This window comes from Phacochoerus africanus, chromosome 16 (genome assembly GCF_016906955.1).
Source record: "Phacochoerus africanus isolate WHEZ1 chromosome 16, ROS_Pafr_v1, whole genome shotgun sequence".
NCBI classification, from domain to species: Eukaryota; Metazoa; Chordata; class Mammalia; order Artiodactyla; family Suidae; genus Phacochoerus; species Phacochoerus africanus.
Window position 1 is genome coordinate 51,455,188 of NC_062559.1, and position 27,132 is coordinate 51,482,319.

At 39.8% G+C, this 27,132-nt stretch overlaps 1 protein-coding gene across 2 annotated transcripts in view; it reads right to left on the bottom strand.

The window, feature by feature from the left end:
- HECW1 (HECT, C2 and WW domain containing E3 ubiquitin protein ligase 1) overlaps window positions 1-27,132 on the bottom strand; it is a 407,661-nt gene that overhangs the window by 121,910 nt on the left and 258,619 nt on the right. The window lies entirely within an intron of this gene.

The window sequence follows — 27,132 nt, forward strand, 5'->3', positions numbered from 1 at the left end:
CTAAAACATGGCATAAATGAACATATTTATACAACATGAACAGACACACAGACGTAAAGAACAGACTTGTGGTTGCCAAGGGGGAGGGAATGGGATGAACTTTGAGTTTGGGGTTGGTAGATGCAAACTATTCCATTTAGAATGGATAAGAAATGAGGTCCTACTGTAAGCACAGGGAACTGTATCTAGTCTCTTTGGATAGAACATGATTGAAGATAGTACGACTGGGTCACTGTGCTGTACAGCAGAAATTGGCACAACACTGTAAATCGACTATACTTTAATGAAAAATTTTTTGAAAGAAAAAAAGGAATGGGATTAGATTACTGGATTGGAAACCAAGAAGACCGAAATATGCTGTGTGCTCATAAGCAACTTAATCAACCTTTCTGTGCCTACTTGTAGTATCCTTAGCAGAGAAAGAGAAAAATAACTGTTCATCCAACTTGACTGTCTGCACAGGCTTTGTTGGTAAGCTGTCTTCAGCAGTCTAGTTCCTCAGCTGCATACCGTGTTTGTTCCTGCTACCTTCAGGAGCCTATGTCCAATCAGTCACTGAGTCTAAACTATCTAGAGTCAATTCTCTACTCCCCAAATCTGCTGCTGCTAGCCTCTGTCATTCCTTGACCATGAAATAACCTCCTAACTGGTCTCCCAGTCTTCAGCTTCTCTCCTACCGTGGCCAGTGAAGCGATGTCTCTGAAACACCGATCTGATCCTTCCATTCTTTTGCAGAATAACTTGCTTTGATTCCTTCTCATTTACAAGATGACCCTCCCACCAGTCAGAATGGCCATCATTAATAAGTCCACAAATAACAAATGCTGGGGGCGGGTGGAGAAAAGGGAATCCTCCTGCACTGTTGGTGGGAATGTAAGTTGGTACAACCACTATGGAAAACAGTATGGGGGTACCTTAGAAAACTATACATAGAACTACCATAGGACCCAGCAATCCCACTCTTGGGTATACATCCAGATAAAACTTTCCTTGAAAAAGACACATGTTACCTGTATGTTCACTGCAGCTCTATTCACAATAGCCAAGACGTGGAAACAACCTAAATGTCCACCAAAAGATGCATGGATTAAGAAGATATGGTCATACACACAATGGAATACTACTCAGTTACAAAAAAGAACAAAATAATGCCATTTGCAGCAACATGGATGGAACTAGAGTCTCTCATTCTAAGCGAAGTAAGTCAGAAAGAGAAAGACAAATACCATATGGTATCACTTATATCTGGAATCTAATATATGGCACAAATGAACCTTTCCACAGAAAAGAAAATCCATGGACATGGAGAACAGACTTGTGGTTGCCAAGGGGGAAGGAGAGGGAGTGGGATGGATTGAGAATTTGGGGTTAAGAGATGCAAACTATTGCCTTTGAAATGGATAAGCAATGAGATCCTGCTGTATAGCACTGGGAGCTATGTCTAATCACTTATGATGGAGCATAATAATGTTAGAAAAAAGAATGTATACGAGTATGTGTAACTGGGTCACCTTGCTGTACAGTAGAAAATTGACAGAACACTGTAAGCCAGCTAAAATGGGGAAAAAATCATTATAAAAACAACAAAATTTTTTTTTTCTAATGACACGACTGGTTCCTGCCAACTTTTCAACCTTCACTTACAGTCATTCCCTGACAACCTCATTTTCTTTTATACATTTTCACAGACTTACTCTTTTCATAGAAGTTGTTTTTTTTCCCCAGATTCCTGGCCATGTCAAATCCAACCCATCCTTTAAAAATCCATTCAAAGAAAATTTCTTCTGTGAAAAATTTCTTGACTTTTGGGACCCAGCAACAGAGACAGCTGTTCTCTCTTCTGCTTCAATATCTCCTCTATAGTTCTTATCATGTTATTTATTTTCTTGAGGTTAATAAGGATACATATGTGGTATCTGCTTTTAGTAAAAGCTACCTGCACACAGAAATGTATAATCTGAATACAGAAATGGACATTGACAAAAGAGGGAATGAGTAACTAGCTTATTTCAGAGGTATTTCCCCTCCAAATCACATACTGAAGCTGCAAAAGGGAAATACAGTCCAAACTTGCAGGTGATCTAAAATACAGTCTTCAGTGAATGCTAGATTTTATCTTCAGTGTCCAAGCCATGTCAGTTATTGTTCTGGGAGAAAATCTAAGGATTATATTATAGGGGTGGGCTTTTCTGAAATGAAAACAAAGTAAAACTCTTTATTTGAATGTGGGATGTGGCCATTTAAACAAGCTGGCACTGAAGAAGGCTAAATGTGGTAGGGAGAAATCTGAGATGCTCAAGACTCCCCCCTCCCTCCCTGCCATCTCATATAATCCCCTCCTGGAGTGTGGGGAGGGTAAGATGTGAATAAGGCAGATGTCATGTCCATTATCAGGTTACCAGTCAATGGACTTTGAGTTAATCAAAAGGGAGATTATCTGGGCGGCTGACCTAGACGGGTGAGCCCTTTTAAAAAAAGGCTAGGCACTTTCTGAGGTCAGAGAGATGGTGTGAGAGGGGTTCAATGCAAAGGAGATTCTATGTAGCTGGGTTGATGATGAGAGGGAGGGCACATGGCAAGGACCAGAGAACAGCCTCTAGGAGCTGAGAGTGGCGTCCAGGCAACAACCAGCAAGGGCCTGAATTCTACCAACAACCTGAATGATTTTGTAAAAGATCTAGAAGAGGACACAGCTCAGTCAGCATCTTGATTTCAGCCTCTGAGACCCTGAGCAGAGAACCTGGTGCAGACTCTTGATCTACGGGACTGTGAGAGAATGTTGTTTCAAGTTGCTAAGTTTGTAGTAATTTGCTGGGCAATACTAGAAACTTAACACGGTAATTTAAGTGAGAGCAGGATGAGGATTCTTTCTGAACAAGTTTGCAGAGCTATTTGTTGACAGCGTTTAAATCAGTGTACTGCAGTATCTCTCAAACTGGTTTCTATATGATGTTGAGAGTTGCAAGAAAAAAAAAGGGCCCATATGAGAAGCACTGAATTAATGAGGGGAAAAGACTCCCTTACTGTTGGGAGACACAAAGGCTTTAATTACACAAAGATGCAAAGATAGAATGCCACCCCCGTATTTGACTATGGCACCTCCCCTGGTATGTGTGTGCATGTGTGGCATCCATCATGTGGTGTGTCGGATAGATCGCAGCATGGGAAATTTTGTGTCCAGTCATAGCTCAAAGAACTGAGGGAAAAATAACTACCAACTTAGAGTATTATACCTACTAAACTCTCATTCAAGAGTGGAGTAAAAATAAAGACACTTTCAAATATGCAATGACTTTGAGAGTTTACTGTCCACCACAAACTTTCAGGGCTTTTTTCCAGACATAGTTTATAAATTATAAGCCAAGGCACCTGGATTAATAAAAAAGAGATATAGTAGAGATATAAAAAACCACAGTATATACAAATGGTCCCTGACTTATGATGGTTTGACTTAGGATTTTTTGACTTTACAATGGTGTGAAAGTGATATGCATTCAGTAGAAACCATACCGTGAGTTTCAATTCTTGTCCTTTTCTTGGGCTCGTGATAAGTGGTCCTCTCTTGCGATGCTGGGCAGTGGCAGAGAGCCAGCTCCCAGGTAGCCACATAGTCATGAAGGTGAACAAGTGATATTTATAATCATTCTATACCCATTCATTCTATCTTTCACTTTTAGTACAGAATTAAATACATTACATGTGATATTCATCACTTTAGTGTAAAGTGGGCTTTGTTTTAGATGATTTTGCCAAACTGCAGGCTAATGTAGGTGTTCTGAGCACATTTAAGAAAGCTAGGCCAACCGAGGAAGTTTGGTAGGTTAAGGGTATTAAATGCATTTTGACTTATGACATTTTCAACTTATGAGAGGTTTATTGGGATGTAATCCCATCGCAAGTCAAATAAGTTCTGCCTATCTATTGCTAAAGATAGAGCCTCCACATTTTTATGTATATTTTGTATATATTTTTATGAACGACTTTATGAAAATAGAAAACACACACAGTGGATGCTTTCTAGATAAAAAGTTTTAAAGTTAATTCAAGAGAAAATAGAAAACCTATTAAAGAACTGAACTGATAACCATCTTGTCACCAAATTACTTTATAAGTAAATTTTACCCAAACTCCTCGGAATCTCTATCTTATATAAACTATTTAAGAAAAGTAAAAAGAGGAGTTCCTGTCATGGCTCAGTAGTTAATGAACCCAAGTGGTATCCATGAGGATGTGGGTTCAATCCCTGGCCTTGCTCAGTGGGTTAAGGATCCAGTGTTGCCATGAGCTGTGGTGTAGGTCACAGACACAGCTTGGATCCCGTGTTGCTGTGACTGTGGTGTAGGCCAGCAGTAGCTCTGATTTGACCCCTAGCCTGGGAACCTCCATATGCTGTGAATGTGGTCCTAAAAAGACCAAAAAAAAAAAAAAAAAAAAGGTAAAGAGAGAGACAAGCAGAACTACTTAAGTCATTTTCTGAGGATAAGACATCTTTGATACAAACTGTAAAAAGACACTGTAAGAAAAGAAAACTAGGAGTTCCTGTCGTGGCTTGGTGGTTAACGAATCTGACTAGGAACCATGAGGTTGCGGGTTCAATCCCTGGCCTCGCTCAATGGGTTAAGGATCCGGCATTTCTGTGAGCTGTGGTGTAGGTCGCAGACACGGCTCGGATCCCGCGTTGCTGTGGTCCTGGCGTAGGCTGGTGGCTACAGCACCGATTCGACCCCTAGCCTGGGAACCTCCATATGCCGTGGGTGCAGCCCTGGAAAAAGACAAAAAGACCAAAAAACCAAAACAAAACAACCCCCCCCCCAAAAAAAAAACCTAAAGTCATCTCAATGATTAGCATAGAGTTGTAAAAATCCTAAATGAAAACAGCTGCAAATCTAAAATACTGTTTTAATGAAAAATACCCAAGTGTATCCTCCAGGCTGAGGGCTGCCGCATGACCCTACTCTGGGTCAGTAGCCCCTCCCTCCTTGGTCATTCCCACTGTTCTTCTAGAGGGTAAGATGTTGGACATTCATTTTCTGTATTAACTTTACTTCATCTTACCCTTGACACAAAATTTTCTCTGGCTTCATTTTTCTCAGCTATATTTAAATATATATTATCTTGTGTATTGTACGCACTTTGTATATTTTCAGAAATGAGAAGTGATGCGAATATTTGAAGCGCTATACAGGATGCTATGTGGCCACAGATCTGGCACTTCTGTGCTCATAGGAAATATCAAGTCACCAAATGACGTGTTTCTAAAGTGACAGACCAACCATTGAGGCCAGAACCCCTCCTCTTCCCCCCACCGTCCCACCCACCAGGCAGCCCATTAAGTCAGAAAATCTCTGCTTCTCCTTTTCCCAGTTCTAGCCCACAATAAGGCCATTCATCCTGAAGGGAAAGGGAAAGGGATCCCCAGATCCCTACCATGAGTTTGTTTCTCTTAAAGGTGTATGTCTCCTCTTCCATCCAAGACCCTAAAACCACAATCCTGGTCTGTGGTGGATGGGAGGAAGAGAGATTTAAACTGAGCATGGAGTTATATTTGATTGAATTGTTTATAACTAAAAGTGATCAGACAGCTATAGGCTGTGCTCAAGGCATCTTTGAGAGATAGTTGATGGAGGCTAGTGTGAGAAAAATAATGTATATATGTATGTGTGAGGGGGTCACTTTGCTGTATAGGAGAAAATTGACAGAACACTGTAAACCAACTATAATGGAAAAAATAAAAATCATTAAAAAAAAGATAGTTGAGCATGGCTGCATGCAGGGACTGGAAGAATTAAAACTGATTATGTGAGAAAAAGAATGTATATATATACACAAATATATATACATTATTATAATTATGCATATTATATATATGTGTATAACTGGGTTACTTTGCTGTACAGCAGAAATTTACAGAACATTGTAAATCAACTATATTAAAAAAATTAAAAAACTGACTACGGTATCATTCCACTGAACTGAGGTAACTTGCCTGCCTGTCTGTCTGTCTATCTAATCTATCAATAGTGCGTGGTTTGGAAGCATATGAAAAATCTGCTTCTCAGATATTCTCTTGGCTATTTTATCTGGGTTTGAAAGCTTAGTGCCAACTCCATCGTTGCGGATCTGCCGTCTACTGTTCCATGTTATCCTGTGGACTGAATAGTCTTCTTTCCACTACCCTGTAAATCACTGGACTTGTGCCGCACTACTTGTCTGTCTGTCTCTTCCACAAATATACTGTTATACCCACTTCCATTAAATGCCTCCCTTAAAGGTAATGTTCTTTTAGCCAGTGTTGGATATAGCCAGTAGCCTAAATGTTTACCATAAGCTTTTTACATTTATTTAAAAAATTCCAGGAAGTGTGAAATCAGTTAATTCATCATAGTATTACTGTAATAATAATTCTGTAATACATGAAATCAATTGCCTAAACACAGTAATTCAGTTCTTACAAAACTGCAAGTTAAAGTCATTGATAATATGACAAGAACTCTATTGATTTTCCCTGATAGTTTTAACTTAAAAAATGCTGTTGCTTATACTGGTTTTGTTCATATTTATTAACACTAGTCTGGGCTAATTATCCAAGGCACCGAAAAAAGTTGAGAAAGCTGAACGAAGTCAAGTCTGCTGTGACTTGAGATTTTTTTCACCAGGCACAGACGTTACTTCCTGGCGGAGAAGCTGGGTGGAGGAAGAGATGGGAACCCGCCGGAAGACCCTCCAGAAGGATGGGGTGACGCTCGGCAATGGGCCTTGCTGAAGTGGACTTTCTGCTGAGGAAGGAAAAGCGAGTTCGTGGGATGTGACTGTTTCTATGACTTAGTCCCCACTGCTCACCTCTTTTCCATTTTTTCATTTGTGTAGCTGTGCCAAGGACAGCCTCATACCACCTCTGAAATTCACTGGGCCATCTCCTACCTGCATATGCCCCATCATTTCTAGTCCTTGTCTTTCCTGGTTCATAGGTCCTCCTCTTTGGCTCTTCGGTGCTTGGTTCCTCTTTTTCTCAAGTCTGCATGTGCAGAAATCCAGTTAGATTGGTTCTCCCTGATTCTAGCCCTATCTTTGATTTTTGGTATCCGCCAAAATAGGATGTTGCTTCTGGTGCTGGTCTTCAGCTTAACAAATTTCAATCAGTGAAAGAGGCACTACCCAGTTCCAACTCTGGTTTGTAATGTTTGCCCATTTTCTTGGTGTAAATGCTCGCTCCATGGTTGACTTCACTAAATGTGGAGTTGGGAAGAGATGTGCATGGCAGCTCCTGGGAGTCCACATGAGCTGGTTCCAGCACAGCCCTGGCACCCCTGGTAGGTGTCCTAAGCCAACCCCTCATCTGGTACACTATTCCCCCATGAGAGATAAGAAGCGTTGGGTTCTACTGCTGCTTTCAAGACTTCCACTTCCGTCTTAGCCCAGAGGCTGCAAAATGATGCTAGCAGATGAGTACCAGGAATACTTTAGCCAGTGGACATCGCCGCGTGCCTCTGAGTCCTAGGTTCAGAGGATGAACCCCAGGCATCACCTGGGAACCAGAGGCAGAACCACTGGAGGAAGAACTCTGATGTTATTAAGGTGGTGTTCCATTCATGAGTTCCTTTCATGAGAGTTTAGCCAATAAAAGAACCGACTTGGTGTTTAGAGGATGGTTGCCTATATCAAACATCAAAAATCTTTTGCCTTTTTTTTTTTTTTTTTGCTGTACCCATGGCATATGGAAGTTCCCAGGCCAGGGATCAAATCCCAAACATAGCTACAACCTATGCCACAGCTGTGGCAATGCACATACTTCATCAAAGGCACAATCCTTAAGCCACTGTGCTGCAGCAGGAATGCCCCCAAAACTTTTTTGACAAAAATATTGTCTCAAGGCAGGGCTGCTGGTTAGTGCTTCTCATATACTCACTACTGATGTCAGCTTTGCATTTTCAAGAATTCTTTTCTTCCACAAAAATGACTTTGGGATTTGTGATTCTGTTTACCCTGCCGGGTCAAAAGTGCAATTTAACGTCTGATTAAATTATTCTCAATTTCTGACCAATTAGGACCGAAGTTAACAATCCATTTTAAAACAATTAGTTTGGTTAAAACTCAGTAGGGCTGGCTTATTACAGTAATCATTTAGCAATTGTGCTTACTTTCTGGGGATCAAGGGCCTTGCCTAGGCACCTTTATTTATCTCTAGAGGATGGGGCTTTTAGCCCAACCTGGTCTGCTTGCTCTGCTTGCTCAATCAGCTTTTGGCAATTTCCCCACCCAGTATGTCTCACACTTGGTATACAGAAGAATATTCTAAGCCTGACCCGTTTGAAGCTATGCGTTTGTTTGTATTTGCACATCCTCCTTTGTGGAGTGCCTGTTCGAGTCTTTGGTCCATTTTTCTGCTAGTTTTTGTCCTTTCTGTTTGGACTTTTATTTTACGGTTAACGTTTTCTGTGCTAATTTAAGAATTTTTGGCTCCTATCATAAAGTGTTACCATATGTTTTGTTATGAATTGGAAGCTTTATTTTTTATCATTTAATATCTAGATATATAATCTATTTGGAATGAATTTTTCTGAATTTTGTGAGACTGCGTTCAAGGTTCATTTGTTTTCTATATGGATAGCAAACTGACACAGTACCAAGTTTTGAAAGGCCATCCCTTTCTTAGTACGTTGCAATATTACCATAGTCGTAGAAGAATAATATGTGTGTACATCTACTTCTGGATTATAATCTATCCAATTGGCTATTTCTCTATTATGTGCAATTTCCCCACCCAGTAGGTCTCACACTTGGTATACAGAAGAATATTCTAAGCCTGACCCTTTTGAAGTTATGCGTTTGTTTGACTCAGGTTATCAGGCCATATCATATTAATTCCTATTTTTATATTTCTCATGAAATATACTATATACATCTGGTTGTATAAATCCTGCTTTTTTTCTTTTGCAAGATTCTCTTGGCTATTCTTGCCTATTTTCTTTTGCAAGATTTTCTTGCCTAGTCTTTTTCACTTCTATGTAGATTTTAGAAATAGCTTGTCAATCGAGTTCCCATTGTGGCTCAGTGGTTAACGAATCCAACTAGGAACCACGAGGTTGCGGGTTCGATCCCTGGCCTTGATCAGTGGGTTAAGGATCCGGCATTGCTGTGAGCTGTGGTGTAGGTTGCAGATGTGGCTTGGATCCTGTGATGCTATGGCTCTGGTGTAGGCCGGTGGCTACAGCTCCGATTCAACCCCTAGCCTGGGAACCTCCATATGCCACAGGAGCGGCCCTAGAAGAGGCAAAAACAAAACAAAACAAACAAAACAAAAACAAACACCAAAAAACAAAAAACCAAAAAGAAATAGCCTGTCAAGTAACATTAAAAATACTTCTTAGGATTTTGATTGCTATTTCATTGAATTTACAGATCAGTATGAGGAAGAACTGGCACCTTAACAATACTGAATTTTCTAAGCCTTGAACATATAATATCTTTTAATTAGATCATTTTAAATTTCACTTAGAAACATTGTAGTGCTCAATGTAGAGATTGTCCACATTTTTGTAAGAGCTATTCCCAGGCTTTTGGGTTTTTTTTTTTTTTTTGATGTAATTGTAAATAGTATTTTTAAATTGTTTAAAATTTTTATTTGCCTATACAAATAAAATTTATATTGACTTTTATTTATTTAGTGACCTTGATAAATTCACGTATTAATTTGAAGAGCCTACTGATTCTTTAAACCATTTACATCTACACTGCTGAGAATAAGCACATTCTTCCTTTCCACTTCTGATGTATTTATTTTTGCCTTATTGCATTGGCTGGGGTCTCAAGTACCTTATTAAATGGAAGTGGCTAAAGGGTGCATCCTTGTCTTATTCTCGATTTCAAGGGAAAGTATTTCAGTATTTTATCAAGTATGATGTATGCTGTAGATTTTACTCTTATTATTTAAATCCTGTATCAGATTAAAGTTATTTTCTATTCTCTACTTTTCTAAGAGTTTTCTAAAAGTCAGCAATGAATATTAAATTTCATCAGTCTTCAAAAGTAGACTTTTTCTGGGCCTACTGAGATAAACACGATTTTTTTTTTTTGTCCTATTGTCTTTTCTAGGGCTGCTTCCCATGGCACATGGAGGTTCCCAGCCTAGGGGTCTAATCAGAGCTGTAGCTGCCGGCCTACATCAGAGCCACAGCAACACAGGATCTGAGCTGCGTCTGCCACCTATACCACAGCTCACAGCAATGCTGGATCCTTAACCCACTGAGCGAGGCCAGGGATCGAACCCGCAACCTCATGGTTCCTAGTCAGATTTGTTAACCACTGCTCCACGACGCTGAACTCCAAGATATTTTTTTTTTCCTTTATGTTGTCAATGTAGTGGCTCATACAGACTTTTAAAGTTTATATTTTAATAGGAACTTACAATGAACAGAAGACAGACAACCATAGTTACTTGTTTTAAAAAATCCAAATTTTGGCAATGTCAAGGAAAATGTAAAATAATTGTATGTAATTGTTACATAGTTGAATTATGGACACTTGATCACTGAAACAAGAGACTGGCTTGGAATAAGTTCTCCATCTCGGGGGTTTCTGACCTAAAGGAAGCTATAGTCACTGTAACAGTGGCACAGAACAGCTAAATTCCAATAAAAGTTCTACCATCTTTTTGGCTGGAAGAACAACGCAAAGGAGCCTGGAGCAACCAGTGTTACTGGAGAATGAAAAAGGAACCCTGGAAAGGAGAGAGGCAAATTCTGTATATAAACTCAGCCCAAGTTTCTGGCCAATCCCAGAATCACATGTGCAGAGGGCAAATGAAGCCAACTTCCATTTAGGGCTTAAATAATTGAACTGTGATCTGAGCTATTGCCTTCCATATGTGTGACAATGAGAGCTTAACCAGATTAATTGCCTGCTATAACAAAAACATCAATACTCTTTGAAGTAATATAGTAAAATGCAAAATATCTTCAACCTGGCATTTATAATGTTCGCGGTATCATCCAGAATTACCTGGAATACGAAGAATCATAAAATGTAATCTACATTACAATTACCCAAAATCAATTGTTTATCTTAGTGTTAATTCTTGCCTGTGTATATTTTATTAGTTTGGACAAAGGTATATTGACTCACATCAATCATTATAGCATCACACAGAGGATTTCACTTTCCCAAAAGTCCTCTGTGCTCTGTCCAGTCAGATTTCCCTTCCATACACCCCCAGAAACTATTGATTTTTTTTACTGTCTCCATAGTTTTGTCTTTTCTAGACATACTGTCATATGGTTGCAATTATACAGTCTGTAGCCTTTTAAAATTGGTTTTATTCACCTAATAATATGCATTTAAGGTTCCAGTGTATCTTTTCACAGTTTGATAGCTCATAATAATATTCCACTGTATGGATGGAAAACAGTTTATTTATCCATTCAACACTGAAGGACATACTGGTTGCTTCCAAGGTTTGGTAATTATGAGTAAAGGTGCTATGAACAGTCATGTACAGGCTTTGTGTGGATATAAGTTTTCAAATCCTTTGCGTAAATACCAAGTAGCTTGATTGCTCCCAGTCTGTGGCTTTTCCTCTAATTCTATGGATTCTATGGTTATTGTCTTTCACAGAGGAGACAGTGTAATTTTAACGAAGCCCAGCTTATAAATTATTTCTCTCATAGGTTGTTTCTGATGTGGTATCTAAAAAGGCATCATACTGCCCAGGGTCATCTAGGTTTCTCCCTATGTTATCTTCTAGGAGTTTTATAGCTTTTCATTTTACTCTCAAGTCAATGATCCATATTGAACTAATTCTTATGAAGGGTGTAAAAAGTCTGTTGCTAGCTTCATTTTTTTTTTTTTTTGCATATGGATATCCAATTGTTTCAGCTCCATTTGTTAAAGAGATGATATTTTTTTCTATTGTATTGTCTTTTGCTCCTTTGTCAAATATCAGTTGACTCTATAGGGGTCTACTCCTGGGCTTTCCATTCTGTTCCACCGATCTGTTTGTTTGTATGTATGCATGCATGTATGTATTTGTTGGAAATTACACATTGTCTTCATTACTGCAGCTTGATAGTAAACCTTGGAGTTGGGTGACATCAGTCCACCAACTTTGCTCTTCAATATTGTGTTGGTTATTCTGGATCTTTGTATCTCTATATAAACTTCAGAATTGGTGTCAATATCAGACAATAACTTGCTAGGATTTTGACTGAGATTGCCTTGAATCTATAAATCAAGTTGGGAAGAACTAACATCTTTACAATAGTATCTTCCTATGTATGAACATGGAATATATCTCAATTAATTTTGTTCTTTGATTTAATTAATCAGTTTTGTGGTTATCCTCATATAGAGCTTGTAAATATTTTTATAGATTTACACCTAAATGTCTCATGTGTTTTGAATTTCAAGTTCCATTTTTTCATTGTTGGTATAGAGAAAAGCAACTGAATTTTCTACATTAGCCTTATACTCTACAATCTTTGTATAGTCAGTTATTAGTTCCAGGAGTTTTTTGTTGATTCTTTTGGATTTTCTGCACAGACAACCATATAATCTGTGAAAAGTTTTAAGTCTTACTTCTCAAACTGTGTATCTTTCATTTCTTTTTCTTGCCTTACTATCTTAGGAAGGATTTCAAGTACAATGTTGAAAAGGAGTGGTAAGGGAATACATTGTTGCCTTGTTCCTGATCTCAGTGGGAAAACTTTGAGATTATCACCATTAATGTGCTGTTTGTAGGATTTTTGTAGAGGTTCTCCATCAAGTAGAGAAAGTTTTTCTCCATTCCCACTTTACTAAGCTTTTTGATTATAAATGAATGTAGGACTTTGTCAAATGCTTTTTCTACATCTATAGAATATGACCATGTAATATTTTTTTGATGTGATGGATTGCATTCATTTTGAATGCTGAATTAGCCTTGTATACTTGGCATAAATTCCACTAGGTTGTGGCATGCAATTATTTTTATGCTTTTCTGAAATTCAAATTGCTAATATTTTATTGAAGATTTTTTATCTAGATTCACGAGAAATATTAGTCTGTAGTTTTCTTGTGATAGCTTTGTCTGGTTTTCATGTTAGGATAATGTTGACCTCATAGAATGCATTGGCAAGTATTCCCTCTCCTTCTAGCCTCTGAAAGAGACTGTTTAAAATTAGTATAATTTCTTTTTTAAATTAAAGTATAATTGATTTATAATGTTGTGCTGATTTCTGTGGTACAGCAAAATGACCCAGTCATATACATTTGTTTACTTTTATTATCTTCTATTATGATATATCCCAAGAGACTGGATATAGTTCCCTGAATCATAAAGTAGGACCTCATTGCTCATCCTTTCAACATGTAATAGTTTGCATCTCTTAACCCCAAACTCTCAGCCCATCCCACTCCCTCCCTGCCTTGGCAAACACAACTCTATTCTCTTTGTGAGTCTATTTCTGTTTTGTAGATGAGTACATTTGTGCCATATTTTGGATTCCACATATGTATTTCATCATATGCTATTTATCTTTTTCTGACTTATTTCACTTAGTATAATATACTCTAGTTGCATTCATATTGCTGCAAATGGCATTATGTCATTCTTTTTATGGCTAAGTAGTATTCCATTGTATATATGCACACATCGTCTTTATCTATTTATTGTTGATGGACATTTAAGTTGCTTCCATGCCTTGGCTATTGTGAATAAAGCTGCTATGAACATGGAGCAGGGGTGAATATATCTTTCTGAGTTATAGTTTTGTCTGGATATATGCCCAGAAGTGGGATTGCTGGGTCATATGGTGGTTCTATATTTAGTTTTTGGAGGACCCTCCATACTGTTTTCCAGAGTGGTTGTACCAATTTACACTCCCACCCACAGTGAAGGAAGGTTCCCTTTCCTCCACACCCTCTCCAGCATTTGCTATTTGTAGACTTGTTAATGATGGCCATTCTGACTGGTGTGAGGTGGTACCTCATAGTAGTTTTGATTTGCATTTCTCTAATAATTAATGATGTTAAACATTTTTTCATGTGCTTATTAGCCTCTGGTTAAGTATTTCCTAAATGCAGGCCTGGTGAAGAGCAGAGTGCTCTGATTTATTTTAAAGAAGATTCCTTGTCCTGTCCTTCTGCCAGGGGCTTGAGGGGATTTTCCCCTGACATTTACTATGAGAACATGGTTGAGCACCTAGAGGTACATCTCACAATATTGTGGGGTCCACTCTACAACTGGATTCCCCTGGAGTTTTTACCTGTCAAAATTGTGCACATTGGGCTTCCAGCAATTCATAAGTTTTTCCTACCCTGGCACTGGTTCCTACAGTAGTTTCTGCTGAGAGTCTCTGCTCTGTAAGCCATGACTCCCTGTATTTGCCTGCCTGCTTCTCCAGTTCTGGGGCTCCTGGTTTACCCTGTGTCCTCCTCTTTCCTATGAATCTAAGCAGAGTCATTAATTTTCCAGTCCGTTCAGGTTTCCCTTGTTGTGAGGATGGACTGGCGACTTCTAAGATCCTTACATGCGGAAACAGAAATTGGAGGTTGCCAAAACAATTACTAACAGGAAGAACAAAGTTGAAAGACTTTTACTGCTTGTTTCAAGATTTACCAGAAACCTACAGTAATCAAGACAGAGTCATGATGATGAAAAGACAGATTGCTCAATGGAATGGAGAGCCTGGAAACAGACTCACACATATTTGTTCAACTGAAATTTGACAAAAGTACCAACACAGGACAAGGATGAAGGAAAGTCTTTTCAACAAAGGTGCTGGCCATGCACAAAAATAAACTCAAAATGGATGAAAGACTTAAATATACGACAGGACACCCTCAAACTCCTAGAAGAAAACATAGGCAAAACATTCTCTGACATCAACATCATGAATATTTTCTCAGGTCAGTCCCCCAAAGCAATAGAAATTAGAGCAAAAATAAACCCATGGGACCTCATCAAACTGAAAAGCTTTTGCACAGCAAAGGAAACCCAAAAGAAAACAAAAAGACAACTTACAGAATGGGAGAAAATAGTTTCAAACGATGCAACCGACAAGGGCTTAATCTCTAGAATATATAAACAACTTATACAACCCAGCAGCAAAAAAGCCAATCAATCAATGGAAAAATGGGCAAAAGACCTGAATAGACATTTCTCCAAAGAAGATATACAGATGGCCAACAAACACATGAAAAAATGCTCAACATCGCTGATTATAAGAGAAATGCAAATCAAAACTACCATGAGATATCACCTCACACCAGTCAGAATGGCCCTCATTAATAAATCCACAAATAACAAGTGCTGGAGGGGCTGTGGAGAAAAGGGAACCCTCCTGCACTGTTGGTGGGAATGTAAATTGGTACCGCCACTATGGAGAACAGTTTGGAGATACCTTAGAAATCTATACATAGAACTTCCATAGGACCCCACAATCCCACTCTTGGGCATCTATCCGGACAAAACTCTACTTAAAAGAGACACATGCACCCGCATGTTCATTGCAGCACTATTCACAATAGCCAGGACATGGAAACAACACAAATGTCCATCGACAGATGATTGGATTCATTGGATTCGGAAGAAGTGGTATATATACACAATGGAATACTACTCAGCCATAAAAAAGAATGACATAATGCCATTTGCAGCAACATGGATGGAACTAGAGACTCTCATACTGAGTGAAATGAGCCAGAAAGACAAAGACAAATACCATATGATATCACTCATAACTGGAATCTAATATCCAGCACAAATGAACATCTCCACAGAAAAGAAAATCATGGACTTGGAGAATAGACTTGTGGCTGCCTGATGGGAGGGGGAGGGGGAGGGAGTGGGAGGGATCGGGAGCTTGGGCTCATCAGACACAACTTAGAATAGATTTACAAGGAGATCCTGCTGAATAGCATTGAGAACTTTGTCTAGATACTCATGTTGCAACAGAAGAAAGGGTGGGGGAAAAATGTAATTGTAATGTATACATGTAAGGATAACCTGACCCCCTTGCTGTACAGTGGGAAAATAAAAAAAAATTATAAAAATAAAAAAAATAATAAAATAAAAGGAAGAAAAAAACAAACAAACAAAGGTGCTGGAACCACTTAACATCCATATAGAAAGAAATGAACATCAATCCCCATCCTACACTATACACGAAAATTAGGTGGAAATGGATCCCAAAGGCATCTTTAAAAAAGGTATAACTATAAAATTCCTAGAAGAAAACTCAGTACCTTTGCTAACTTAGGTAGATTTACTAGATAGAATGCAGAAAGCATGAACCATAAAATTACTTGATAAACTGGGCCTTATAAAAATAGAAATATATTCTCTTTTAAATATACCATTAACGAAAAGGCAAGCCACAGAAAAGGAGAAAGTATTTGTAAAATATATGTGTGACAAAGAACTTGAGTCAGAATAAAGAACTCCCAACCCTCAGTAAGTTAGACATCTTGCACCTGCATATTCATAGCAGCTTTGTTCACGAGTCAATATCTGAATGTCCATTAACAAGTGAGTGGATAAACGATAAATGGCACAGCCATACCATGGAATGTCATGTAGGAGAAAATGTCCTGATCAAAAGGTAGAAAGGAGACCCGGGCCGATGACTAAGCAAAGTCCAGCCAACTGCCCTAACCACCCCTCCCCCCCCACATCTACTTCTGTACAGTTGCTTCTGCAGGTACAACCCCTGCCTGTTCTCACTCAGGTTTGACCAGCCAAGCATGGGCCTAGAAGAGCTAGCCCATAAAAGAACTGTGACACCCTTCTTGGGGGCTCAGGCTCCGGAGAGCAATCTCCTCTGAGCCACGGTGTAATAAACCTGAGTTCTCCAACTCTTCGAGTGCTCACTTGGTTTCTCACCAGGTAAAAGAGCTGATGCACTGCAGCCACAGAGCTGCTGGAGCTGATCACGACAGCCACAGGGCTGTCGCTAGAACTGATACACTGCTGCTGCTGTAATAGTCACTCAGCAGTAAGGACAAATTAGTGAGGTATGCATCAACATAAATAATATAAAAATATTATTATGAATACAAAAATATTATTATGAGTAAAAGAAGCCAGAAAGAAGAGACTATATGATGTAGGATTCCATTCACATAAGAAACAAACTAACCTACTGTGATAAAAAAAATAGTTCAGAGTTTGGTGGCCAGGAATGAAGTCAGAGCTGAACTGCAAAGTGGTACTCGTAGTCTGTAGGGGGTGATGAGAATGTTCCGTTATCACTGATACGGTGTAATTTCATGGGCATATAAAATCGTCAATGCTCATCAAATTGTTTGCTTTAAATGAATGCAGTTTTTTTAAAATTAATCATCTTTATGTGAGTTATCTTTTAATAAAGATAGCATTTTGAATCAGAGCCGCAGCTGAGGCCTACACCACAGCCACAGCAACCTGGAATCTGAGCCACATCTGCAACCTACACCACAGCTTGCAGCAATGCTGTATCCTTAATCCACTGAGCGAGGTCAAGGATCAAACTTGTATCCTCATAGACACAACATCAATTTCTTAACCCACTGAACCACAACAGGAACTCCCAAGTGGGTGTTTATCATTGGCAGATGCGTGGGAAGTCTGCCTGTTACAAAGCGTAGCACAGACAACTAGTTATTTCCTTTCTTGTTCAGTTGGAGCTCAATAAATGATGAGTACACTGGTGCCAGAAAGAAACTACTGTACTGATTCATTTTTTGTGCGTTAATTTTGTATTCTTGGAATAAACACAATTTGGTAAAGTATTAGCCTTTTTATGTTGCCAGATTCAATTAGCCAATGTTTTGTTTAGGATAACTGCACAGATTTTCACTAGAGAGCTTGGACTGTAATTGGCTTTTCTTGTATTGACCTTGTCAGATTTTGATATCCAAGTTTTTTTTGATCTCATAAAACAAGTTGGCTTTATAAAGCAAGTCTCCTTTCTTTGGAAGATTTTGTGTAAGATTATTATTATTTCATTACATATGTGGGAGAATTCAACAGTGACAAGCCTGGTCTTAGGAATTTCTTGTGTAAAGGTTTTAAATTACATATTGAATTCCCTTAACAGATATAAAACTATTTGGCATTTCCATTTATTCTTGTATCAGTTTAGTAAGATATGGTGCTCTAGGAATTTTCCATTCAGATTTATTAGCATAATTGTATAATATTCTCTTATCTTTTTAGTAATTGTAAGAGCACTACATTTGTATATTTGTTAATTTTCTCTATTATGTATTTGTTTTATAACTCTGATTTTTGCCTTTATCTTCACTATAATAGTATACTTCTCTCTGTCCTCTTGATTTGCTCTTAATTTTATAGTTTTTTCCATGTGGAAATTCAGATCATTGATTCAGCTCTTCTTATATACTAATTTAGCTGCATCTCAAATGTAAATATACCATATTCTCATGGTTTAAAATATTTTCTAGTTTTTGTTGCAACTTCTTCTTTGGCCCATAGATTTTTTTTCTTTTTTCTTTTTATGGCTGCACCTGTGGCATATGGAGTTCCTGGGCCAGGGGTTGAATGGGAGCTGCAGCGGGGGCCTAAGCCACAGCCATGGCAACAATGCATCTGAGCCACATTTGCAACCTCAGCTACAGACTATGGCAACCCCAGATCTTTAACCCACTGAACGAGGCCAGGGATTGAACCTGCATCCCCCCAGAGACAACGTCAGGTCCTTAACCTGCTGAGTCACAACAGAAACTCCTGGCCCATAGATTTTTAAGTTTTTTTTTTTTTTTTTCTGCCTAATTTTCAAGGTAGTTGGGCATTTTGTAGAATCTTTTTATCATTTATGTCTAGCTTTCTAAGCTTAAAAACCTAAAATTATTTGACAGCTATGTCTAATAACTCCAATAATAAGCCATCCATGTGTCTGTTTTTCTTGTTACTAAGGTCAGATTATTTTAATTGAGCAGGGACTGACTGAGTTGTCTTAAAGGTTTCTGCCACTGGTTGGCCTTGATCCTATTCTTAGCTGGCCAGGGGTCCGCCTGAGAATCTGGAATTCTCTAGGACACCTCCCCCCTGGAGGAGGCAGACCTTCTTTCTAGTTTGTCTCTTTAGCGTCGTGAGATTACAGCAAACTCCCCTTTAACCTTCAGTGGCTTTTGGCCTACCTTCTTATCACTCTTTTAAAAAGTAGTTGCAGAAAAGTGGCTCACTTGAAGTTCCTTTCTCTCTGGGATCTTTTTATTTTTATTATTTAAAAAAATTATTTATTTATTTTTTTATGGTTGTTCCCTGTGGCATATGTAAGTTCTGGGGCCAGGGATTGAATCTGAGCCACAGATATGACTGCAACAAACTAGCATCCTTTAACTCACTGCACTGGACTGGGATCGAACCCCCGCCTTTGAAGTGACCTATGCCACTGCTATCAGGTTCTTAACCCAGTGCACCATAGTGGGAACTCCTCTCTCCAGGATCTTGATCACACAAGTTCTGGTTGTTTTAACCATTCTCCGATGTCATCATTTTTTTTTTTTTCTTTGCATTTCATCTGGCTTTTCTAGGTGTTTCTGCCCCGTGCTGCTCCACAAGAGCTGGAAGCAAAATCAACTGCTTCCATCTTAGGCTCTTTATGATCCATCCCACACATCCAGCAGGACCATATTTATAAAATTTTAATCAGAACATGATGCTTCCCTCTTCCAGTGGCTTCTTAAACCACGTTTACAATAAAATAAAATCTCAACCGCTTTCTGTAACTTACAAGATGCTGGTCCCTGCCTCTCTCTCCGCTTCATCTTACACCTCACCCCATCCTCCAGCCACAATGACCTTCCTGCTGTTGTTTAGCTATCCAAGCTTTTGCACACAGGCTTCCTTCTGGCTATTTCCTCTATGCGAAATGCACCTCCAGCCAGGTCTTTGCATGTGTGGCTTCTCAGTTCACATGACAGCAGCTCAACAAGACCTTCCTGGACCACCGCTGTCCAGGGAGGCTCCTCTCCATCACATACATGGTATCATGATGTAGTGTGTTTCCTTCATGTTACTTGTCTTTCCTTGACGTTATCTTGCTGTTGTTTAATGTTTTGCTGTCTAACATTAATGTAAGTTCCACTGAATCGTCTAATCCCGTGACCAGACTGGAGTAGCTGACAGGGCAAGTACGGGGACTAATCCAGCCAGCTTTGAGGGCGGAGAGAGGGAGATGTAAGAGCACAGGTCCCCCTCCCGCAGCCTCTGCAGCGGTCTGTCTACACCTAGATTAGGCATGTATTTCATTGTATTATCTTCTCCCACCAGCCCGAGGGGTCTTATCTAGCAATCATTTTTGTGTCCTCCTAGCTGCTTCACTTTCTACTACAGAGTAGATGTTCAATAAATATTTCCTAAATGAACGAATAATTAGCCGTAAGAACTTCACCTTGTTTTCTCCCCCCCCCCCGCCCCCCAGTTCATTTATCCTTCAGACTTAATGTCCAGAAGTAGGAGTTCAGGTGGATCAGCTGGAAAGACCAATTTAAGCTTTTTGGTAACTGCCTTTGGCCTTGCCACTCAGTGCTATTGATTTTAACTGATTTCTTTTTCTTAGATCTTGGAAAGTGGTAGAACATTTGGGGAGAGGAGGAGAATGAGGTGGGGTCTAACAGAAACCAGGGCCCAGGCCTGCCTGATTTTAATATTTGCTCAACCCACGTGATATTTGGGGTTGAGTTCTGAGATTCTGCTTTTAGGAGTTCCTTATTTTATTTAGAGGTATATATATTCTCTACGTAGGCACTCTGAACACATAACCTAAGACTCTTTAGTTGCTGCTGTTTCTGTTCAACTTCTCTGTGAAGCTATAATCTTATAAGTGCTCATTATATCCATCCTGGAAAGTAAACAAACCTGAAAATCAAGGAGAGTGTGTTCCTGGGGTGAAAATTGTTTTTAATTACAGTGATAATAAAAAAAAAAGAGGAGATAAATCAACCAACAGGGAATTTTTTTTTTTTAGTTCACATAATGTTTAATGTATATTTCTCTCAGTTGCCCCTCATTTTAAAATTCTGATAGTAACTAATTTTTCTAAGATTTAGAATGTTTTTTTAATCAGCAAAAAATCTTTCAAGTTTGAACTTGCATAAATTTGAAAAAAATCACATAAAGACTAATGCAATGTGAATCATAGAAATAAATTTAGCATTTAAACTACAGTGCACAGCTTTAATTATTTCTCACTGAACATCCTCGGCGCATTAATCAGCACATACAGAAAGTGGGACAGTTTAGCTGTCATTTACCTTCCTGCACAGAGATTTAAAGACTTGCACGAATCCTGTAAGGCGTAAGGAATCTTCTTTGCACTCACCTTGGTGCAAGCCACACGGAAGACAGTGCTAGCGTGCATTTGTAAGGAGCGAGGAAACCACACCTGATGCGCATAACTGAAGCACGCCCAGCCCAGTGGCCATCCCTGGAGGTGCACACGACAAGCTCCACCCACATGACATTTCTCTAAGTGTCTGTGGGATGCCTAGGTACCTTTGCATATGCTGTTCCTTCTACCTGGAATGCCTCTCCCTCCCCCTAGATGTCCTATCACTTGCTTAGATCTAAGAGCACAGCCTCTGCCAGGTCCTCCCTCAGCCTCTGCAGGGGTCTGTCTACACCTAGATTAGGCATGTATTTCATTGTATTATCTTCTCCCACCAGCCCGAGGGGTCTTATCTAGCAATCATTTTTGTGTCCTCCTAGCTGCTTCTCTTTCTACTACAGAGTAGAGGTTCAATAAATAGTTCTTAAACGAGTGAATAATCAAACATAAGAACTTCACCTAGCTCCCCCCCCCAGTTCCTTTATCCTTCAGACTTAACGTCCAGAAGTGGGGGTTCATGTGGATCAGCTGGAAAGACCAATTTAAGCTTTTTGATAACTGCCTTTGGCCTCGCCACTCAGTGCTATTGATTTTAACTGATTTTTTTTTTTTTTCTGCTGAAAGGAGAGGAGGTATAGGGATCACTTTGAGTGATATGAACTATGGACACTTTTTCCAGAATTTATTCACAGCCACTTACACACAAAACTGATCAGTATCAGGCTCTGAAACAGTTCAAACTCTGGTTCTGCTTCTTACCAGCTGTGTGACCTCAGGAAAATCACTTAACTTTTCTGTGCTTTGATTTCCTCATCTTTCAATGGGGATAGTAACAGTACATATCTCACAGGGGTGTTGTGAGGATGAAATGAGTTAATTCATTAAAAAATTTATAACACCACTTGGCATAGTAAGCCCTACATAACTCATTAGTAGTAGGTTCTAGGAAATGGAGGCATCAACAGAAACTGAATGTGATTCCTTTCCTTGAGGAGCTTAAAGTCTCGTGAGGAAGATAGATGTGCAAATAAAAGGCACTATGGTAGGACTCTAGACAAAGGAGCAGAGAGGAGGGAACTCTCCTTCTGAGGCCTGGGATGGGATTATCAGGTGGGAGATGGTATTTTACTTATTTACTTATTTATTTAATATAATTTTTTTTTTTATTTTTAATTTTTTTCTTTACAGCTGCACCCGTGGCCTATGGAAGTTCCTGGGCCAGGGATCGAATCTGAGCTGCAGCTGAGACCTATGCCATAGCTGCGGCAATGCTGGATGCTTAACCTATCGGGCCAGGTCAGGGATTGAACCTGTGCTGCCACAGAGACAATGCAGGATTCTTAACCTGATTTGCCCTAGCAGGAACTCCCGGAGGTGGTATTTTCACCGAGAATTTCTGGATGCACAGGCGTCACTGGTTGGATTAGTTGGGGATGGACCTTTTAGGCAGATAGAAGCAAAGACATGGTTTATGCAGCCATGTGAAAGCACAAGGAGTCTGGCGGGGGCGGGGGGGGGGCAGTAGCTCCTAAAAGTGGCCTTCGCATATTGTTGGAGGTACGAGGTGCGAGAGAGTAAAGCACATTGCAGACACTCGAAACTGGCTTATTCAACCGTGTTCAATGACCTCCTCCCCTGACCTCCCTGCTACAGAGTCAAGGAAGTGAAACTCTAGATTTTTCCAATCAGATGAGGTCCTTGACAGGATTTTGCTGGGAAGAGCTTCTCTTATGGGATAAAAATGCAAAGCCTTTCAGGGGAAAAGCTGCTTTGGCCTTTTTGCTTTCTTCCTTCCTGGAAATTGAGCTTGAGGCTTTAAGACAAGATGATGCGAAGGTGTAGAGGGGAGTCCCAGAGCGCTCAGGTCCCTGGGCTACACGAAGTCGCTGTACTGCCTGGACCAGCTCCCTCTGGACTTCCTGTGCGTGAGAAATACCATGGACCGGCCAGGCTTCCTCACGCTTAGAGCCAGGTGCATCCCTAACTGACACAAGTGGTAAGCCATGCCAGGTCCCCGAAAGCCCCAAATGCTCCCCCCAAGAGCTGAGACGTCCACAGTTTTGTACTGGGCACTTCAGTCTAATTCAGGGGCTTCAGAGTCACTCTAACCCCAGTATAAATCGCAGCTCAGCTGGTTCCTTGCTGTATAACTTGAGAAATCAGTTATCTTCAGTCTGTCTCCTCAGGGAGACATGTGGTGAAACTTATTTTAGGATGCTAACCTTCACCGAAGCCCGCTGGAGAGAATGAAGGTCAAAAGCAGAGGAAGAGAGAGTGATTGCCCATATCCCTGCAGAGCAAAATAAATCTCAATGGAAGATTCCAAAATAATTTCAGAACTTAAAGTGGATTCTAGTTGACATACGTAGCCAAAAAAAAAAAAAAAAAATTCTGATGGTACTGGATTTTATAAATGTTCTTTGAGACTGTTAATATCTTTATGACTAAATGTCCTAGCAGGAGTTTCTCTCACATTCTTCAGAAAAGAAAGGCTTTTGGTTTTTTCGTGGGCTATAAATGGCATCTTGCATTATTCCCAGGAATGCAGTGAGGAGTCCATAAATAATTGGTGAGAATACCCAGGATGGAAGGAACAAGATTCATTATTCCATGCTAGTGGCACTTCAGGTGCTTTGGAGTCTGTTGATAACCAAAGTGGTAGGAAGTTCAAATACAACTCCATTTCCTTATGTTCACTTAAAAGGTCTAAGTTGCTCTTTTGGAAAGCCTGGGTCAGGCTTAATTAAGTCTGGGAAGTAGGTGGTAATGATTTAAGAGGCAATGAAAAAACTTTGGCTCCAGGTACCTAATTACACCTTCTGGTCAAGGATGCTTGGAAAGTTCTACATCAGAGATACTCTACTTTGAAGAATAAAGGAAGGAGCCCTGCCCAGAGCAAGTGCCTAGGGTAGGAGCAGCTGTTTCCATCAGCATCAGCCTGATGAGGACAATCTGGCTTTCTAATGAGGACAGCTGACTCCTCAAAGCTACACATCTAGGAACTGGCTGAGCTGGACTTTGAACAAGTCTGTGTGACTGTAAAGCTGTGCTTTTGACCCTGACACTATACTGCAGCACTTTCATGCCCTAAGCTTCCCTGCTCCCCAGCCCACGCACTGTGTGGGTCGTACCCTCAAGCTAAAGTGGAGTGCAAGCATTTTTTTGAATTATGGTTTTATCCAGGTAGATGCCCAGGAGTGGAATTGCTGGATCACATGGTAGTTCTATTTTGAGTTTTTCTGAGGAACCTCCATACTGTTTTCCACAGTGGTTGTACCAATTTACATTCCCACCAAGAGTGTTAAGAGGGTTCCCTGTTCTCCACACCCTCTCCAGCATTTATCATTTGTAGACTTTTTGATGACGGCCATTCTGGCTGTGTAAGGTGGTACCTCATGGTACTTTTGATTTGCATTTCTCTACTAATTAGTGATATTAGGCATCTTTTCGTGTGTTTTTTTGCCATGTGTATGTCTTCTTTGGAGAAATGCTTATTTAGATCTGCCCACTTTTTTTTTTGTCTTTTTTGCCATTTCTTGGGCTGCTCCCGCGGCATATGGAGGTTCCCAGGCTAGGGGTCCAATCGGAGCTGTAGCCACCAGCCCATGCCAGAGCCACAGCAACGTGGGATCCGAGCCGCGTCTGCAACCTACACCACAGCTCACGGCAATGCCAGATCCTTTAACCCACTGAGCAAGGCCAGGGACTGAACCCGCAACCCCATGGTTCCTAGTTGGAACTGCACCACGACGGGAACTCCCCCACTTTTTTTTTTTTTGGTCTTTCTTGTCTTTTTTAGGGCTGCATCTGCATCTAGTTGGATTCATTTCCGCTGTGCTATGATGGGAATTCCTGCCCATTTTTTGATTTTTTTTTGATTACTGAGCTGCATAAGTTATTTGCATATTTTGAAGATTAATCCCTGGTCAGTTGCTTGACTTGCAAATATTTTCTCCCATTCTGTGGGCTGCACTATTTACAACAGCCAAGACATGGAAAAAAACCTAAATGTCCATCAACAGAAGAATGGATAAAGAAGATGTGGTGCATATATACAATGGAGTATTACTGAGCCTTGAAAAGAATGAAATAATGCAATTTGAAGAATATGTATGGATTTAGAAACTATTGTACTAAGTGAAGTTAGTCAAGACAATGAAAGTCAAACACCACATGACATCACCTATTTGTGGAATCGTAAAAAGAAGGATAAGAATGGACTTATTTGCCGAACAGAAACAGACTCACAGACTTTGAAAAACTTAGGTACCAAAGGGGACAGGTACGGGTATGGGAGGGATGGACTGGGGGTTTGGGATTGGCATATGCACACGGACATATATGGGATGATTGGCCAACAGGGACCTGCGGTACAGCTCAGAGAACTCTCCCCAATATTCTGTGATCATCTATGTGGGAAAAGAATCTGAGAGAGAAGGGATATGTGTATATGTATGACTGGGCCACTTTGTTGTACAGCAGAAGTTATCACAACCCTGTAGATTAACCATACTTCAATAAAACTTAAAAAAAAAAACAAAAACGAATGAGCAATGTTGGCCCTCAATGGAACAAAAGATGCTTTTCAATAATCTAAATGACCAAGGCTGAGAGTTCTGTAGACATGAGGACACAAATGAGTTCCAGGTAGGAAGCTGCTGATGTCACTAGTGTAAGGAAAACAGTAATTAGAGTCTGAAAATGTGTTATCTTACAGTGGAAATAAATCTGTTTCTTTGATAACATAGTAGATGAAGTCATTGACTTTTAGGGTTTATTTTGTACAAATGGCTTTTTTTGAAGTAAAGAGAGTTGTTCTAAAAAAAAAAAAAAAGCTAAAGCAGGGAGTTAGGCAGCCAATGGGTGTTATCTTCTTTAAAAAGAAATGTATACATGTGTGTGTGACTGGGTCACCTTGCTGTATAGTCAAAAATTGTCAGAACACGGTAAACCAGCTATAACATAAAAAATAAACACCATTATTAGTTTTTTTAAAAAAAGTTAAAGCAGGGAGGTAGCCAGCCAGTGGGTGTGACCTTCTGCTAGTTCTCTAGGACAGGACTTAGTCACTGTGAGGCTGAGCCAGCCAAGGATTTGTTGAGGAATCTCCTTTCTCCCTGGCTCGCTGATGGCAGAAAACACACATGTGGGGGAGGAGGGCCTTCTTCAGACAAAACCATTGCAACTCCATCAAGCTGCCTAGCACCATGCAAACTAGGAAGACGGCATGAGAAATTAGGCTCCATGTCTATTTAAATCAAACAATATGCAACCCCAAAGGTTGTTCTAGGGCTTATTGATTTACCTGTCCCAGGAACCTGACAATTTCAGAATCTCTGCAACCGGCCCAGAGGAACACATTTTAAATCTGGCACTCTCTCTGAAGGACACACGTGTGGGAAGAGTGTGAGACTGCATAGATCAAAATGTCTCTTCCTTCTCCCATATAAAGGTAGGAGAGGCTGTCGTCTCTCAAATGAGCTTTCAGGTATAGGCTCAGAATCAGATGAAGAGGCTATTACCATTGTCCCCTGGTATCTTGGGGGATTGGTTCCAATACCTGCTGAGGACACTGAAATTCGCAGATGCTCAAGATCCTTATATAAAATGGTGTAGTATTTGCATATAACCTACAAACATACTTTTAAATGCTTTAAATCATAAGATTACCTATAATATCTAATACAGTGTAAATGCTACTTAAATAGTTGAAAATACAATGTAATGCTATGCAAATAGTTGTTGGAATGCAGCAAGTTCACGTTTTGCTTTCTGGAACTTTCCAGAATTTTTTCCCCCAAATATTTTCTATCTGAGGTTGGTTGGA